This window comes from Symphalangus syndactylus, chromosome 18, assembly GCF_028878055.3.
Source record: "Symphalangus syndactylus isolate Jambi chromosome 18, NHGRI_mSymSyn1-v2.1_pri, whole genome shotgun sequence".
NCBI lineage: Eukaryota > Metazoa > Chordata > Mammalia > Primates > Hylobatidae > Symphalangus > Symphalangus syndactylus.
In genome coordinates this window covers 57766503-57784507 of record NC_072440.2, presented here as the reverse complement: position 1 = coordinate 57784507, position 18005 = coordinate 57766503, and the positions used below count along the sequence as shown (strand labels likewise).

Below are 18005 nucleotides of genomic sequence, written 5' to 3'. Positions count from 1 at the left end.
GGGGTGGATCACCTGCGGCCAGGAGTTCGAGACCAGCCTAGCTAACATGGTGAAACCCGTCTCTACCAAAAATACAAAAATTAGCTGGGCCTGGTGGTGGGCGCCTGTAATCCCAGCTACACGGGAGGCTGAGGCACAAGAATCACTTTAAACTAGGAGGCAGAAGTTGCAGCAAGCTGAGATGGCACCACTGCACTCCAGCCTGGGCGACAGAGCAAGACTCGGTCTCAAAAAAAAAAAAAAAAGGGCAGGGCACAGTGGCTCACACCTGTAATCCCAGCAGCACTTTGGGAGGCCGAGGAGGGCGGATCACCTGAGGTCAGGAGTTCAAGACCAGCCTGGCCAACATGGCAAAACCCCATCTCTACTAAAAATACAAAAATTAGCCGGGCATGGTGGTGCTGCATGCCTGTAATCACAGCTACTTGGGAGGCTGAGGTGGGAGAATCGCTTGAACCCCGGAGGCAGAGGTTGCAGTAAGCCGAGATCGGCGCCACTGCACTCCAGCCTGGGCAACAGAGCAAGACTCCGTCTAAAAAAAAATTTTGTTTTTAAAAAAATAACAAAATAAAACTCAAATCTGGAGAAGAAAGGAAGAATGAAACATTGCATCCAGAGGAAATAAAGTCTTTGGAGTGTGACATCAAATCTGGAAATCTTAACCATGAATTCAATTCCATATGAGTTTTCCTGCATGGCCAAAAACATAATAAAAAGCCAAAAGCCGTATGATAAACATACTCACAAACATTTGCATCACATTGCAGACAAGGCCTATTTTTCCTATATAAAAAGTGACTACAAATAGGAGAATGGTAGAGGATGTGGACAGTTCACAGAAAGTGAATTAATATAATGGTTCAAGCTTATTTCTAAGAGACACAGAAACTGAAACTATGGTGAAATATCACCTGTCAGCTGCTGAACTGATAAAGAGCCAAGAGTCTAATAACACCCCATGTTGGAGCTGACATAGGTAAACAGGCGCCCTCATTTGAGGCTAGTGACAGTCTGAAACGCTACAACCTCGGAAGCAAATTGGTAACAGCCATTAAAATTGCAAAGGTCCTTACCCGTTGACCCAGTAATTCTGCTTCTAGGACTTTACATGTGGAAAACTACATAGATACAAAATTATTCATGCAACATCCTTTCTAATAGCAAAATATTATAAATGTCCATCCACAGGATTGTTTTAAAAAATGACAGCACAGTACAGCTGGGCACATCTGTGGCTCCAGCTACTCAGGAGGCTGAGTGGCGAGGACAGTTCGAGCCCAGGAGTTTGAGGCCAGCCTGGGCAACACAGTAAGACCCCAATTCTATAAATACATAAAATGATAGCACAGCATATGGACATATGGAATACTATGCATCCATGCAAAAGAATGAGGCAGTTCTGGCCGGGCGCGGTGGCTCATGCCTGTGATCCCAACACTTTGGGAGGCCGAGGCAGGTGGATCATGAGGTCAGGAGTTTGAGACCAGCCTGGCCACCATAGTGAAACCCCATCTCTACTAAAAATACAAAAAAATTAGCCGGGTGTGGTGGCACATGCCTGTAGTCCCAGTTACTCGGGAGGCTGAGGCAGGAGAATCGCTTGAACCTGGGAGGCAGAGGTTGTAGTGAGCTGAGACTGTGCCATTGCACTCCAGCCTGGGTGACAGAGTGAGACTCCATCACAAAAAAAAAAAAAAAAAAAAGGCATCTCAGATTTCCCCACAGACTTCCTCCCCTAATTTGGGATCTGTCCTGTTGAATGCTGTCAACCCAGTGACTGCCACGATGCCTGGCACATTCTAGCTCACCAAATGTTTGCTGGCAAAATGAATGAAAAGAGAGTTTCCCAGAGAAGCTACAAAACCAAGGGCCCAAAACAGATTAAGATGAGAGAGCAGTGACAAGTGCCAGACAGTGATAACTGGGCAGACCAGACTAGGAACATAAGGCTTTGCGGTTAACATGGCAAGGCTGATGCAATGTCAATATGGCTGCCGGGAAATCCGGCCCTACTACCAACAGCTGTGTGACCCTGGGCAACTCCCCCCACCTCTGGGCCTGCCTTTCTCCAAATGTCAAACAAAAGAATATGATTAATCAATGGCTCAAGTCCCTCTCTACTCTTAAACCATTTCAAACAGATAAAAGTGGAACTGTTTCTGGCAGAAAGAAGGGTGGGAAGCCTAGAGCCTGGCTCATTTCACTATGCCTACCTCTCCCCGTCCTCACCAGGGCCCTTCAGACATCCCGTGGTTCTACGGAGCAAAACTTGAAAACCAGTCTACTGAATGACAAGTCTCTCCCACATCTCACATTCTATGATTCTCTGCTGGATGAGGGGCCCATTTCCCTACCAATGAGTGTTCTTCTCAGGTGTCAAACACAAGGAAGTAGAGTATGATCATTCTAAGAGCATGACATAAGATGTTTCCAAAGGGAAAAAAGGAGAACAAATTCAGAATGCAGCCAAGGCCAGCAAACCCCATTAGGTCTTCAGTAGGAAGGAAAATAGTAAGAAGCCAAACAACAGAGTGTTTTCATTTCTCCAAATGGCCAGCCAATATCAGGGGAAGGCCTTTTCTAGTCTCCGGGCAGTGATTCATGTCAGAGCAGTCCATGCTCTTCAATCAGATGGGAGGTGTGAAGGTGGTGGTGGCAGCACAAGGCACTGCACACTCTTGGCACTCGGTGAATTAATGAAGGAGACCATCAGTGTGGTGAGATGAGCCAGAGAAAAAGCTTTAGGAAAGGAAAAGGGGAAAGAGACGTTTCACAAGGTCAGATACAGTTGCATCTCCTATCTCTGAACTCAGGGACATTCAGGCAGGGAAAACTGATCTCTGAAGGTCTATGTTGGTGGCTTCCAACTTTGGTACTGGAACTGCCACTGTTAAACACTTCCCTAATGAATGAATAGCTGTCAGAAACCTGCTCCATAGAACCTGTTAGCTCATGGGTAGTCAAGAGGAAGTTAGGGAAGAGTGAAAAAAAGGGGCTGGGGTGATGCCACTGTTTCTTCTTCATTTGGAGCAGAAAGGCCAAACTTTGTTCATTCCATGTGTTTTGCTGCTTTGGTTCTGTTTCAAGGGCAGAAGTTAATTCATTTGACAAGTATTCCTCTACTCTGTGCCATGCCCTGGACTGCGTACCTGCTCCCACAAAGCTTAAGAGTTCGTTAGAGATGATGATGCTATTCACCACTCCTCATTTGTCTGACAATCTCCTTTTAAAAAGGAAAAGGGGCCGGGCACACTGGCTTATGCCCATAATCCAGCACTTTGGGAGAGCCGAGGTGGGAGGATCACTTGAGGTCAGGAGATTGAGACCAGCCTGGCCAACATGGTGAAACCCTGTCTCTACTGAAAATACAAAAATTAGCTGGGTGTAGTGGCAGGTGCCTGTAATCCCAGCTACTCGGGAGGCTGAGGTGGAAGAATCGCTTGAACCTGGGAGGCGGGGGTTGCAGTGAGCTGAGATCATGCCACTGCACTCCAGCCTGGGCGACAGAGTGAGACCCTTTCTCAAAAAAAAAAAAAAAAAAAAAGGAAAAAGGTCCTTATAGGTAAATACTTAAGTTCACTTTACAGATGGGGAAACAGGTAAGGCCAGCTGGAAGACTAAAAGGTGAGTCAGCAGTAGAAAAACCAGATTTCAGACTTTCTCTCTGAGAAAACCTGGTTACCGAACTCAGACAGGCTCTTTCAATAACTATGAGAAAATAATCTGTGTTCTTTAGGCTCAGCATGAAATGTGGAACAAAGGTGGCAGTGGTAGTAGTAATGGTAAATGGATGTGCACCATGTGACAGACACTATGTAAAGAGCTTTAAAGTTAGTCCTCATGGCAGGGCGTGGTGGTTCACGTCTGTAATCCCAGCACTTCGGGAGGCCGAGGCTGGCAGATCATGAGGTCAGGAGTTTGAGACCAGCCTGGTCAACGTAGTGAAACCTGTCTCTACTAAAAATACAAAAAAATTAGCCAGCCATGGTGGCGGGTGCCTGTAATCACAGCTACTCTGGAGGCTGAGGCAAGGAGAATCACTTGAACCTGGGAGGCGGAGGTTGCAGTGAGCCAAGATCGTGCCACTGTACTCCAGCCTGGGTGACAGTACGAGACTCCGTCTCAAAAAAAAAAAAAAGTTAGTCTTCATGATAATCCATGAAGGTTTTAATATTATCACAAGTTTATAGGTGAGGAAATTGAAGTACCAGGGAGGTCAAGGCATTTGTTTGGAGTTACACAGCTAGAAAATGGCAGTGCCAGCACTCTCCACTGCTGCCCCCTAATAAGGTCACACATGTCCCACTCTGTCCAGCAAGGCAACTAACTGCTCCTCTCTGAATGAAGCCCTGGCAGAAACATACATGCTCTAGGCTAAAGAGTATGTGAAATGGGTTGCCACACATCCCTGCAGATGTTGAATTACAGGTTATTTTAGGGCCAGCCCATCCAGTTTGGACAACAGGGAACGTCAAGTTTGGTCATGTGCCTAGTGAAAGCCTGTCTGGATGCGCTTGAGAAGTAACAGGCCTCCCGGGATTTGGATGAAAACTGATTAGTCAAAATCAATCTCCTGGCTGGGCACGGTGACCCACACCTGTAATCCCAGCACTTTGTGAGGCCGAGGCAGGCAGATCTCTTGAGCGCAGGAGTTCGAGACCAGCCCGGGCAACATGGCGAAACCCCATCTCTACAAAAATACAACAATTAGCCAGGTGTGGTGGCACACATCTGTAGTACCAGCTACTCAGGAGCCTGAGGTGGGAAGATTGCTTGAGCCTGGGAGGTTGAGGCTGCAGTGCGTTGTGAATGTGACACTGCACTCCAGCCTGGGCAACAGAGAGAGATCTTGTCTCAAAAAAAAAAAAAAAAAGTTAGGCTGGGTGCGGTGGCTCACGCCTGTAATCCCAGCACTTTGGGAAGCCGAGGCGGGCGGATCACGAGGTCAGGAGATCGAGACCATCCTGGCTAACACGATGAAACCCCATCTCTGCTAAAAACACAAAAAATTAGCCCAGGCATGGTGGTGGGTGCCTGTAGTCCCAGCTACTCGGAGAGGCTGAGGCAGGAGAATGGCGTGAACCCGGGAGGCGGAGCTTGCAGTGAGCTGAGATTGCACCACTGCACTCCAGCCTGGGCAACAGAGCAAGACTCCGTCTCAAAAAACAAAAAAAAAAAGTCAATTTCCTGAGGCCCACTAGCAATTAAAGACTTCAGAATGAAAAGGAACTAAAGGCAGACAAATGTCACATGCAAACATTCTTATATTGGCTTTGAGTCTTTAGAACTCCATTCGAGAATCAGGTTACCACTTCTGAACTGATCTATAAGCAGTAGTGTGTGGAAAGATCTGCTGTGAAGAAAAAAAAGTGGTGGGTGCGGTGGCTCATGCCTGTAATCCTAGCACTTTAGGAGACCGAGGCGGGCAGATCACTTGAGGTCAAGAGTTCGAGACCAGCTTGGCCAACATGGCGAAACCCATCTCTACTAAAAATACAAAAATTAGCTGGACTTGGTGGCTAGCACCTATAGTCCCAACTACTCAGGAGTCTCAGGCAGGAGAATCGCTTGAACCTGAAATCGCACCACTGCACTCCGGCCTGGGTGACAGAGCAAGACTCCATCTTAAAAAAAGAAAAAGAAAAGTTCCTCTGGACTTGAAAATAAAGTAAGTAAGGCTTCTTCTGAACAATACTTAAATTAATCGAGATGAGGAGAAAGAGGCCAGAGACTACAGAACAAGGCTTTGTGTGATCTCGGTTTTCCCGTCTATGTAATGGGAACACTTTCTGAAGATCTGTCAAATTAACAGTGTAGAGCACCATCCGCTCCATGCCTGGAACTGTGCCCCACACGGAAGCATGCACACAGTAAACAAAGGACAGTCTTTTCTCACTGACCTCTTACAGATTTAGAGGCCAGGTAAAGGACTGCAGGGGAACAGCAGAGTGATCATGCCTCCAGAGGAGTAGGGTTCTGAGACAGGTGGAGCAGCAAGGGAAGTTCTGTTAGATGAAGAGGGGCTTGGCTGACATGGAAAGACAGGTCAGATTTAGAGAGGCAAGAGTGGAGGTGGCACAGAGACGCACCACGAAATTGCCAATGTGACAACGGAGGGAACTGACAACAATTAAATCAACACTAGCTGGGGAACAGATTCTTGCTAAGTGATTTACAACCCTTCTCATTTAATTCTCAGGGTAATTCACTTAAAAAACAAGGAATTAGAGACACTGAGAGATGAGTGATTTACCTAAGGCCAAAACAAGAAGTCTGTGAGCCCCCCTGCCTGGCTGCAGGAAAGGACTTGGAAGGGAAAGGAGCAGACAAGGCTAGGGAAGGAAGAATGAGATTCAGAAATGGTCCTGGATGCCAGGTGCGTTGGGTCCTGCCAGCAGAAGACACAATGGTCATGTCAAATGACAAGTCTCATGCTGATAAGCATTTGACACTACTGATCACTCCCTCCTCCCCGAAAACCTGTCTTCCCTCAAATGCTAGGATGCCATGCTCTCTGCCTGCCCTCCTACGCCACTGTCTGCGCCTTCTCAGTCTCCTTTGCTTGTTCCTCTCCTTCTCCTTCAACACTGTGTGCCCCAGGGCTCAGGCCTGGTACCTCTTCTCCTCCCCATCTATGCTATTTTGCCTCTTTGGTGGATCATCTGGTATCACAGCTTTACATACCATCCACATAGCCCAACCTCTCCCCAGAACCCCCGGCACACATGTCCAAACTGTGTAACTGACATCTCCACATTACTGTGGAGATGACTAGCAGGCAGCTCAAACAATGTGATAAAAACTGACCTCCTGCTTCCTTCCTTTCCCCAACTGGCTCACCCTGCAGTCTACATCATCTAGTTCCTGCCAGCACCATCTTTAAGAGGGCCTCAGGCTAAAAACCTGAGTCACCCTTAACAACATACTCTCCTTTATCGGCAAATCCTATTGGATTCCGACCTTCAAAATGAATCTAGAATCCATGAGCAGCTTCTCACTAGCTCCATCACTACCCCCCAGCTCCAAGCCAGCATCACCTTCCATTGAGAGTGCTAACAAAGCTGCTCCCACACTGCTTTGCTGACACCCCATCTCAGCAACAGCCAGGATGATCCTCTTACAGTCTAAGTCAGACAGTAGCACCCCTCTGCTCAACGTCTTCCAACGGTTCTCTGTCTTACTCATAGTAAAAGCCAAAGTCCCTACCATGGCCTCATAGCCCACAGGCCCTGTAAGAGATGCATGCCGCTTCTCTCTCACGCGTGCACCCTTTGAACTCTTCTCCCCATCATTCCCTCAGCTCCAGCCGCACAGGCCTGTTTACTGATCCTTGAACACAACACGCATCCGCTCCAGCGCCTTTGCCCGTGCTATTCACTTTGCCAGGAAAGCTCTTTCTCCAGACAGCCTCATGGCTCAGTCCCTCACCTCTTTAGGTCTTGGCTCAAATGTCAGCTTCTCATTGAGGCCTTCTTTGACCATTTTATTTAAAATTGTATACCCCTCCCCCATAATCCCCACCACTTCCTAACCCTCTTTGCCCTTTTTCCTTCGAAGTACTTATTACCTATTACCTACACACTGTAAAATATACTTATGTTGTCTATTTTTTCTCCCCCTATAAATTCCGTAATATAAATGGGGGTAAGGATTTTGTCCACTGTGTTCACTATCGTATTCCTGACTCCTAGGCCGGTACCTGGCAAACAGGTGTTCAATAAATACCTGAATGACCAGTGCTCAACTCTCTTCTTGGGCAAATTTCATGTTTTGTAAACCAACCTCTGCTAGAGCAGCTTCTCCATGTTCCATTCACTGGGTTATCCAGGATCAGAGATACATCTGCTCTGATTGTCAAGCTATTCTAACTATACTGAAATTGAACATGCCAGATCCCTAGCACGTTTACAGCCAATAAATGGAAGCTAAGTGGGTAAATTATGAAAGAGAGAAGAAAGGGCAAGGGTAGAAGATCAGGTGGCAACATCTCCAGTGGGAGAAATGTTCAGTGAGGCCAAGTCACTCTCACCTGCTCCCATAGGTATCAGCTCAGAGTGACAGAGCTGCAGAAGGTGGGGGGCTCTGGCACAGGATAGAAGCACCAGGTCCTTGCCTCCAGGCCCACATGCCTTCTTTGTTCCTCTAACAGCCAACTCTTCACTATCTCTACCCTTGCTGATCCTTCTGCTTGGATTGTCCTCTCCTAACCGCTCCAATTTATCCTTCAAATCTCAGCTTAGATGATCTCATTTCAAAGACAACTTCCCTTCCAGCGTGATACCTCTGATGCTTAAAAAAAGAAACAAAAAAAATACCTTTCCTGCATGTACTATCTTATTTTTGTTTTGTTTTTTGTTAGACAGTCTTGCTCTGTCACCCAGGCTAGAGTGCAGTGGTGTGATCATAGCTCACTGCAGCATCAAACTACTGGGCTCAAGCAATTCTCCTGCTTCAGCCTCCTGAATAGCTGGGACTACAGGCATGTGCCGTGCCCAGCTAATCTTTTCAAGTTTTTTGTGGAGTCTCGCTAAATTACCCAGGCTGGTCTTGAACTCCTGGCCTCAAATGATCCTCCGACCTCAGCCTCCCAAGTAGCTGGGATTACAGGCATGAGCCACAGCACCTGGCCATGCATGTACAACCTTAAGAAGGTATTTCTCTGTCCACATCCCCCAGTATTCTTATTCATACATTTGTTGAGCACCTTCCGTGCACCAGGAACACTTCTACATGTTGGGAATGCAGCAGTGAAAGAAACAGACAAAAATCCTTCCCTACATGGAGTTTACATCCTAATGGGGGAAAGAGACCGTAAGCAAGATAAGTGAGTAAAATACATAACATCTTAGATAGTGATAAACACTATGGAGGCAAAAAAGAGGAGGGAAGGAAGATAGGGAGGGGAGAGGGGAGGAAGGGAAGTTAAAATTTAACTAGGGTGGCTATAGAAGGCCTCCTTGAGAAGGTGACAGGTGACATTGTCTGTGGAAGAGCCTGCCAAGCAAAAGAGATCGCCAGTGCAAAGGTGAGTATGTGCCTGGCATGTCTGAGGAACAGAAGGGAAGTGAATGTGGCTGAGTGAGCAATGAGGAAACAGTGGGTCAGGAAGTCACAGGAGAAAGCGGAGGGCCTTATGAGCAAGCGTGAGGTCTCTGGCTTTTACTGAGTGAGCTGGAGCCACTGGAGGGTTTTGAGCAGAGGAGTCCTGACATCTGACCTATATTTTAACAAGCTCTGGATGCTATGCCTTTTGTTTCCCTCGTGGCTTATTGGTTTTTCTAATCACTGCATTTTTTTCTCTACTTCTTTGTCTCTCTCTCCCATTAGAATGAAGTAAGCAACTAGAGGGCTTATCTGAAGCCTGAAGCCATATCTGGCCTGTTGACCATGCATAAGCCAGCACCAGGCATTAGCAGGCCTCAATAAATACTGAATGAATGCTGGACTTAGGAAGTCTCTGTCCTCAGTGTCCCAGCAGCCAGCCACCCAATACTCGGAGATTGGGCAATGAAGACCACCACAGCAGCAGATCCAAGGCTGACTCTACTGAAATTGTGTCATTCCACTCCCAATAGGCTTAAGATCCTAACTGTAAGGAGGGTGTGGTAAAAAGGATCTGCCACCCAAGTCTGTTCCTCTATGGAACTCAGCTACTGAAATGCCGAAAATGAACACTGAAGGTTCAGTTTTAAAGCTTTTGAGACCTGGGCCGGGTGCAGTGGCTCATGCCTGTAATCCCAGCACTCTGGGAGGCCGAGGTGGGCGGATCACAAGGTCAGGAGATCGAGACCATCCTGGCTAACACGGTGAAACCCCGTCTCTACTAAAAATAGAAAAATTAGCCGGGAGTGGTGGCGGGCGCCTGTAATCCCAGCTACTCAGGAGGCTGAAGCAGGAGAATGGCGTGAACCTGGGAGGCGGAGCTTGCGGTGAGCTGAGATCACGCCACTGCACTCCAGACTCCATCTCAAAAAGAAAAAAAGCTTTTGAGACCTGACTTTCAAACCTACCACCTTCCAGCTCCGAGTCCACAGGGTGGACTGTGGTAACTGGTGGTAACCTGGGGGATCAGTGACTAAGGCATCCCAGTAACTGATGAACTCTGGGCCTTGTGGGGTCAACCCAGAGTTAGGCCACACTCATACCACAACCAGGAGAAGCCTCCCTTCCTGACGGAGGTCAGAGGTCAAGTCCAAGGCTAAAGACCCAGAGAGCATGAGGCATAGGAGTGTAGAGCCATAGCCAAGTCCTTCCTCAGCTCCACTATATAAGAGGGGACAATCTAAACACAAGGAGTGGGTAGGTGAAGGCAGCCATAGCAGGTAGGACAGGGGCTCTCCCAGGCTCTACAAAGCAAACAGGCACAACTGCAGCACAACTGTAAAATGGGAACTACAATGTTACATGCCTGAGGGGTTTGTGAGGCTAAAACAAGTCAATACATACCTAGCCCTTAGCAGTGCCCGGCCCACAAAATGCCTGATAAATGTTAGCCACTATTACTACTACCGAGAGAGAGAGTTTACCACTTCCCTGCTCCGTACCAGATTCCCAGGTCTCTGGAAGCCCTGAAACACTCTGGTGGCTGTCTGGTGGTACCAACTGTAGTTTGAAAGTAGTCTCAGCAGTGATCAGATTTCTCCCTGTCTCTATGAGGTGACATGAGGATGGACAAGAGATAATCTAGAAAGTGCTTTGAACCCCTTAGGAGTCAAGGAATCCTAACAATTCAATGCAATATTCATTCATTCACTCATTCAGTACCTGCTGAGCACCAACTATGTACCAGACACCTCACTAGGTGCTGGAGACATAGTTAAGGCAGGTCTTCGTCAAGGATTAAGAGCTATTTACTGGCCAGGCACGGTGGCTCAAACCTGTAATCCCAGTTCTTTGGGAGGCCAAGGGAGGTGGGTCACTTGAGGTCAGGAGTTCAAGACCAGCCTGGCCAACATGGTGAAACCCCGTCTCTACTAAAAATACAAAAATTAGCCAAACATGGTGGCAGGCACCTGTAATCCCAGCTACTCTGGAGGCTAAGGCATGAGAATTGCTTGACCCGGGGGCGGAGGTTGCAGTGAGCCGAGATCGCACCACTGCACTCCAGCATGGGCGAAAAAGTGAGACTCTGTCTGGAAAAAAAAAAAAAAAAAAAAGAGCTATTTACTTAGAAGAGAGCCAAATAAACAATCACAATCCACTGTGACCCTTGCCACAGGACATCAAGGAGGGGCATCTAGCTCAGACCTAGGGGTGATGATAAGATGGGAAGAACCAAGTAGCACTCCAGCTAGGCAGCTAAGGTTGGGGGAGCAGGAAATGGTGTTCGGGCAGAGGGAAGGGCACAAAGCAAAGACAGAGAGGTATAAAGAGTTGGGAGGCCAGGTGTGGTGGCTCACGCCTGTAATCCCAGCACTTTGGGAGGCCCAGACGGAAGGACTGCTTGAGGCCAGGGGTTTGAGACCAGCCTGAGCAACACAGCAAGACTCCATCTCTACAAAAAATAAAAACAATTTGCCAGGCACAGTGGCACCCGCCTGTAGTACTAGCTACTTGGAAGGCTGAGGCAGGAGGACTGTTCAAGCCCAGGAGTTGCAGCCTGCAGTGAGCTATGACAGCTCCACTGTACTACAGTCTGGGTAACAAACCAAGGTCTTGTCTTGAAAAAAGAAAAAGAGTTGGGGCTTGCAGAAGTAGCAAGCAGCTGAGGTTGACTGGAGCTTGGGAAAAGGTGAGTGCGGAGCAGGAGAGATAACAAAAGAGAGCTAAGGCAGGGGTCAGAGTCCAAAGGGCCTTGAATGCCATGCTAAGGGATGCGAGTTTTAGCCTGAGGGCAACTAGGAGCCACTGATGAATTTTCAAGCAGAATTTTCTTTAAGGATTCCCTAACTGCTCTGTTGACATTTTTTCTCAGGAGCATTTGTTCCCCTCCATGTGAAGAGATAAAGAACAGAAAAATCACTTCTGGGCTGTGATAAGATCAACGATCTCTCCTAGGCAAAAAGACCTGTTGAGAAAAAGAAATGTCTGCAAGGCACAGATGTCACCTCAACCTTCAGAAACACAGCGAAGTGCAAAACTCAAGCCATGTTTGCTTACTGTCAGCACGTCAGGCTTTGGTGCCAGACATGGGAAGTTCCTGGGAAGTGAGTAGTTAAGACATGCAAGAGTTTCAGAGGATAACTAGAAAAAGATGCAAGCCCAAGCTCAAAGCCAGAGGGACCAACAAATTGAACTTGTTCTGAACTACTTTTAGGAAGTGAAACAAGAAGGGTAGAAAAAGTCCTGCGTACATTAAGGTCTCTGTTTGCAGAAGGAAGTAACGCTCCAGAAGCCAAGGCTGGCAGCCTTCCTCAGACACAGGCCCCCAGCAGGCATCAGTCTGCCTAGAGTCAAAGCACCCAAAAATCACAGGCCCTGCACAGATTTTCCCATCTAACCCTCACACAAACCGGGGGTAGAGGAGTCAGAAAGGGTGGCCAGTACTATTTTAGAACTGAGGTAAAGGAGGGCCAGCCTATGTCAACCATCCAGTTCAGGTCACACTGCCAGGAAGCTGCTGAGCTGGGGTTGAACCCAGGGCTGACTGACTGGGAGTCAGGTGATCTTTCCATCATACCTCTGGGCTCCTGAAGCAGCTCAAGGTGAAGCCTCCACTGACCTACACTCAACAGATGATCTCCACACAATCTCTGAGGGATCTGACTCTTTGAGACCTACTGAAGCTGTTCCTCATGACAGTTTCTAAGAGGTCAGAGGAGACTGGTGGGCTCAACTCAGGACAGAAAACCAGATGCTCTGAGCTCTGCTCATGTTCCTACCCTCTGTGACAAGTTGCTTCATCTCAAATCCTCCCTTGGAAGGATGGGAATATAAGGTGACAATATTAAGTTTCTGTGAATTCAATGGAACTAGGAGAATAGATCATACAGCTAAAAATAAAAGGTATTACAGTAATATTTATATACAACTTTCTTCAGAAGCACGTGGAAGCCCTCATGGGTTCATTCACAGGTTCATACCCCTAGGAGCAGACAGGAAGGCGGCAGGTCTTTCGCATGTTGATGTCAGGGAAACTGAGGCAGAATTGAAGCAAGTGAATATCCACAATGGAATGAGGCTTAAGATTCATTCATACAGCCTAGTCCTCCAGCCACCAAACCATCTCACCACCTCCCAAGTAAGATGTGCTCTGCTCTGGCAAGAAGCCATGGGGCCTGCATATTTCTCAGAAAGGCAAATATTCTTCCTCTGGGTACCTTCTTCCAGAGCCTAGGACCAAAAGATCCCCTAGAGGTCACGTGGTTCCTCTCTTTTTAGACCAAAAGGAATGCAGCTCAACCACTCTGAAGAGAAGTTCTCGATAATCTTCAAATAGCTTTCACGGATAGCCTGTTTTGTGTCTCACTGTTTCCAAAAGTCAGGAAAATCTTAGACTCTTGCCCTGAAAGGTGTCACTAATAGCAACAGCCTGTAGGATTGTTTTATCCTAAAGAAAGTAAATCGAATGGCCCTTATGAAGATCAGATAAAAAGCAATAAGGCTACATCGTGACATAAATCCAAATAAATACAACGGCAGCTAAAAATCTTTTTTTTTTTTTGAGACGGAGTCTCACTCTGTGGCCCAAGCTGGAGTGCAGTGGCACGATCTCAGCTCACTGCAACCTCCGCCTCCTGGGTTCAAGCGATTCTCCTGCCTCAGCCTACCAAGTAGCTGAGATTACAGGCGTGCGCCACCACGTCTGGCTAATTTTTGTATTTTTAGTGGAGACAGGGTTTCACCATGTTGGTCAGGCTGGTCTTGAACCCCTGACCTCACGATCCACCCGCCTCAGCTTCTCAAAGTGCTGGGATTACAGGCGTGAGCCATCATGTCTGGCTAAAAGTCTTAAATATCCCCTACACCCCAACCTTACTTCAGTCTTTCCTTTGTCTCTGTACTTTGCAGGTCTCTGAAAGCCTGGGCAGGAAACCTGGCCTTGCCTCTACTACCCGAATGACCTTACATGCGGGATTTAACGTCTCTGTGCCTCAGTGTCCTCATCGATAAAATAGGGATATTTAATCCCCACAAAGGTTGCTGTGAAGTTTAAATGTGTCATTGTAAGGAAAGTGCTTAGCACAGTGCCCCGTACACAGAAGGGACTCGATAGCCACTAGCAAGCATCTCCCTCGTTATTTTGCAGCATTATCACCGGTGTCCCCGTTCAGTTAACTTGTTTTAGAGGCTCCAACAGACAAGACCAAGCCAGTGCCTAGCCAGAGGCGGGCAGCACGGGACCGTTTTCTAATTTTTTCTTCTTTCTTCTTTTTCAATCTTGGCAAAGAGATAACGCCCTGAACAACGAGGAGGCCTCAGGATGGCCATGGGGGTGAGTCTGAAAGAGGAAACCAGAGCCCGAAGAGTTTTCCCTCCGGCCAGTGGGGAATTCCTTGGGGCCTAAATCCTGTCTCTCCGGGCGGAAGCCCCAGGAGGTGCTGCGGTTCTGGGGTGGCCGAGGAACAGGCCGGCGGCCAAGCGGACGCGAATGAATGAACGAACCCTCAGCCCTTCCTCCTCCTCTGGCTGGGGACGCCGCTTGCGCCCCTGCAGCGCCGCGTCCTCTTCATGACCTCTGACCCCGCAAACCCCTCACCTAGGACCCCTGACTCCTCGCCCCACTTCTTCTCCTGGCTCGCCCGGGTCCCCGCTTCCTCACCCTCAGGTTCCAACAGCTCTCGGCGCCACGGCTCGGTTCGGCTTGGCACCAAAATGTCCGCGGCCTCCACGTCTCGCTCTCCCGGTGCGTCCGGGCTGCCGGCGGCTCGGAGCCCCGCGGCCGTCACCTGCCGGGCGGAAGTGAGCTGCCCGCGCGCGGGTACTTCCGGTGGACGCAAGGCCTGAAGGCGGGGTCAAGGGTACAACCCTGGAGGGGGTGGTGCCCGTGGGGCGGGGCAAGAAAAGGGGAGGAGCCCAACTGTATTAACCCCTCGGCAGCCGCGGCGCTGCTATGCTGCAGTCTGCCGCAGAGCCCGTGGGAAACCAGCCCGCTAGCTAATTCAGCGTGAGGGGGCCGGGCAAGGTCGTAGGGACTTTGAAGTCCATCTTCTGTGTAAAGACGGCAAATCTGAGGTTCTAAGAGGGGCAGGGTTTTGCTCAAGGTTACTCATTTTTTGTTTGTTTGAAACAGGGTCTTGCTCTGTTGCCCAAGCTAGAGTGCAGTGGCTCGAAGATCTGGGCTCACTGCAACCTCCGCCTCCCGGGCTCAGGTGATCCTCTCACCTCAGCCTCCCAAGCAGCTGGGACCACAGGCGCGCAGCACTATGCCTGGCTAATTATTTATTATTTACTTATTTATTTATTTTTTGTAGAGAGTCTCACTTTATTGCTAAGGCTGGTCTCGAAATCATGGACCCAAGAGATCCTCCCGCCTCGGCTTCCCAAAGTGCTGGGATTACAGAGGGGTTTCCCTGTGTCCAAACTAGTTTTACAGCTCTAGTTTGGACCCTTCCATTCTTAAGACAGGTGACCTTCAGCCAGACACAGTGGCTCATACCTGTAGTCCCAGCTACTCGGGAGCCTGAGGCAGGAGAATAGCTTGAGCCCAGGAGGTTGAGGTTACAGTGAGCTATAATTGCAGCACTGCACTCCAGCCTGGGCGACAGATCCAGATCCTGTCTCAAAAAAAGAAAAAAAAAAAATGGCCGTGTGCGGTGGCTCACACCTGTAATCCCAGCACTTTGGGAGGCTGAGGCGGGCAGATCGCAAGGTCAGGAGATCGAGACCATCCTGGCTAACACGGTGAAACCTGTCTCTACTAAAAACACAAAATATTAGCCGGGCGTGGTGGCAAGCGCCTGTAGTCCCAGCTACTTGGGAGGCTGAGGCAGGAGAATGGTGTGAACCCGGGAGGCGGAGCTTGCAGTGAGCCGAGATCACACCACTGCACTCCAGCCTGGGTGACAGAGCAAGACTCCGTCTCAAAAAAAAAAAAAAGAAAGAAAAAAACCATCTGCAATCCCACTGACCTAACACAATCACTTTTAATATTTGGGTGAATATTCTTCCAGACTTGATAGATCATTTTTTTTGTTTGTTTGTTTTGAGACAGGATCTCGCTCTGTTGCCTGGACTGGAGTGCAGTGTCGTGATATTGGCTCACTGCAACCTCTGCCTCCCAGGTTCAAGCGATTCTCCTGCCTGGGTGACAGAGCAGAGTAGAGATGGGGTTTCACCGCGTTAGCCAGGATGGTCTCGATCTCCTGACCTTGTGATCCGCCCACCTCAGCCTCCCAAAGTGCTGGGATTACAGGTGTGAGCCAAAGTGCCCGGCCACCTTATTACATTTTTAAATCCTTTTTAAAAGTAGTCAAGGAGGCCATCCTGGCTAACACGGTGAAACCCCGTCTCTACTAAAAAATACAAAAAATTAGCCGAGCGTGGTGGCGGGTGCATGTAGCCCCAGCTACTCTGGAGGCTGAGGCAGGAGAATGGCGTGAACCCGAGAGGTGGAGCCTGCAGTGAGCCGAGATTGCGCCACTGCACTCTAGCCTGGGCGACGGAGTGAGACTCTGTCTCAAAAAAAAAAAAAAAAAAAAGTAGTCAGGGAACAAATGGAATTTTTTTTCTTTTGGCTTCAACAACGGAATGTATTTTCTCACAGTGCTGGAGACTGGAAGTCTAAGATCAAGGTGTTGGTATGGCTGCTTTCCTCTGAGGCCTCTCTCCTTGGCTTGCAGATGGCCGCCCTCTTGCTATGTCCTCACACGATCTTTCCTCTGTGTGCCTGGAATAATTTTATGTGTATGTATCTGCCATGCAGCATGTGTGATATGCAACTTTCTGGAGGAACTGCCCTTCTCTGATGATAGATGTTGGTAAATGCCACCCACCTCAGTGGAAAACAAAATTTCATTGGGAATGTAACATCAGAAGAGAAAAATTATCCAACAAAACAAACCAACAAACCTAAAGGTATCAAGCTGGAGAGCTTATGTGCAAGTGGCAAGTCAGCGGTTGAAGGAGTTAGAGCTTTAAGATTTCCAAGGAGAGAGAGATCACAGCACCGGGCGGCTCAGGAAGGACTTCCTGGGGAAGATGGCATTTGCGCTGTCTTGCTGAATGAGAACAGAGTTGCATAGGCTGAGAGAGAAGGAAAGGGTATAATCCAGAGAAAAGAACTGTGCCGAGGCAGGAAAACCTCACAGGCCGCCCCTGCCGGCCCAGTGCCAGGGAGCCAGGTGTCTGAGTCCTGCAGAAAGCATTTTCCAAGCCTCTGGTTTGAGCCAGGCCCTGGGCTGGGTGCTGGATAGTCGGATGGGTGAGGCTAAGGCCCTGCCCTTGCTCAGCCTACAGTTTGCGGGGAGAGGGGGTGACAGAGGAGCAAGTCACAAGTGTGACTGATGCTGTGACAGGGGACATACTGGGAGGCTATGGGAGTCCAGAGCTAAAACTGAAGTTCCTTTGGGTTGGAGGGGCTAGGGATGCCTGGACAAGTAGAGGGTTTTTGTTGTTGTTGTTGTTTTGTTTTTGGTGAGCCGGGGTCTTGCTCTGTCCCCCAGGCTGGAGTGGAGTGGCAGCAATCTCAGCTCACTGCAACCTCTGCCTCCCGGGCTCAAGCAATTCTCCTGCCTCAGCCTCTCGAGTCGCTGGGATTACAGGCGCCCGCCACCAAACCCAGCTAATTTTTGTATTTATAGTGGAGATGGGGTTCCACCATGTTGACCAGGCTAGTCTCGAACTCCTGACTTCAGGTGATCCGCCCGCCTCAGCCTCCCAAAGTGCTGGGATTATAGGCATGAGCTACCACGCCTGGCTTTTTTTTTTTTTTTCAAGACAGAGTCTCTGTCACTCAGGCTGGAGTGCAGCTTTGCAAACTTGGTTCACTGCAACTTCTGCCTCCCAGGGTCAAGCAATCCTCCTGCCTCAGCCTCCGGAGTAGCTGGGACTGCATTTGCACACCACCATGCCTGGCTAATTTTTGTATTTGTAGTAGAGATGGGGTTTTGCCATGTTGGCCAGGC

At 48.8% G+C, this 18005-nt stretch overlaps 1 protein-coding gene across 19 annotated transcripts in view; it reads right to left on the bottom strand.

The window, feature by feature from the left end:
• AP1B1 (adaptor related protein complex 1 subunit beta 1) overlaps window positions 1–14893 on the bottom strand; it is a 60865-nt gene extending 45972 nt beyond the window's left edge. For 7 of the 19 annotated variants that reach the window (XM_055251928.2, XM_055251931.2, XM_055251932.2 and 4 more), the window contains exon 1: window positions 14702–14841. The gene's annotated coding sequence lies outside the window, so the exon portion shown is untranslated. Of the gene's footprint in view, window positions 1–12968; window positions 13077–14701 lie in introns of all 19 variants that reach the window. The other 12 variants (XM_055251933.2, XM_063623369.1, XM_063623371.1 and 9 more) reach the window with 8 other exon arrangements.
• Window positions 14894–18005: the final 3112 nt, after the last annotated feature.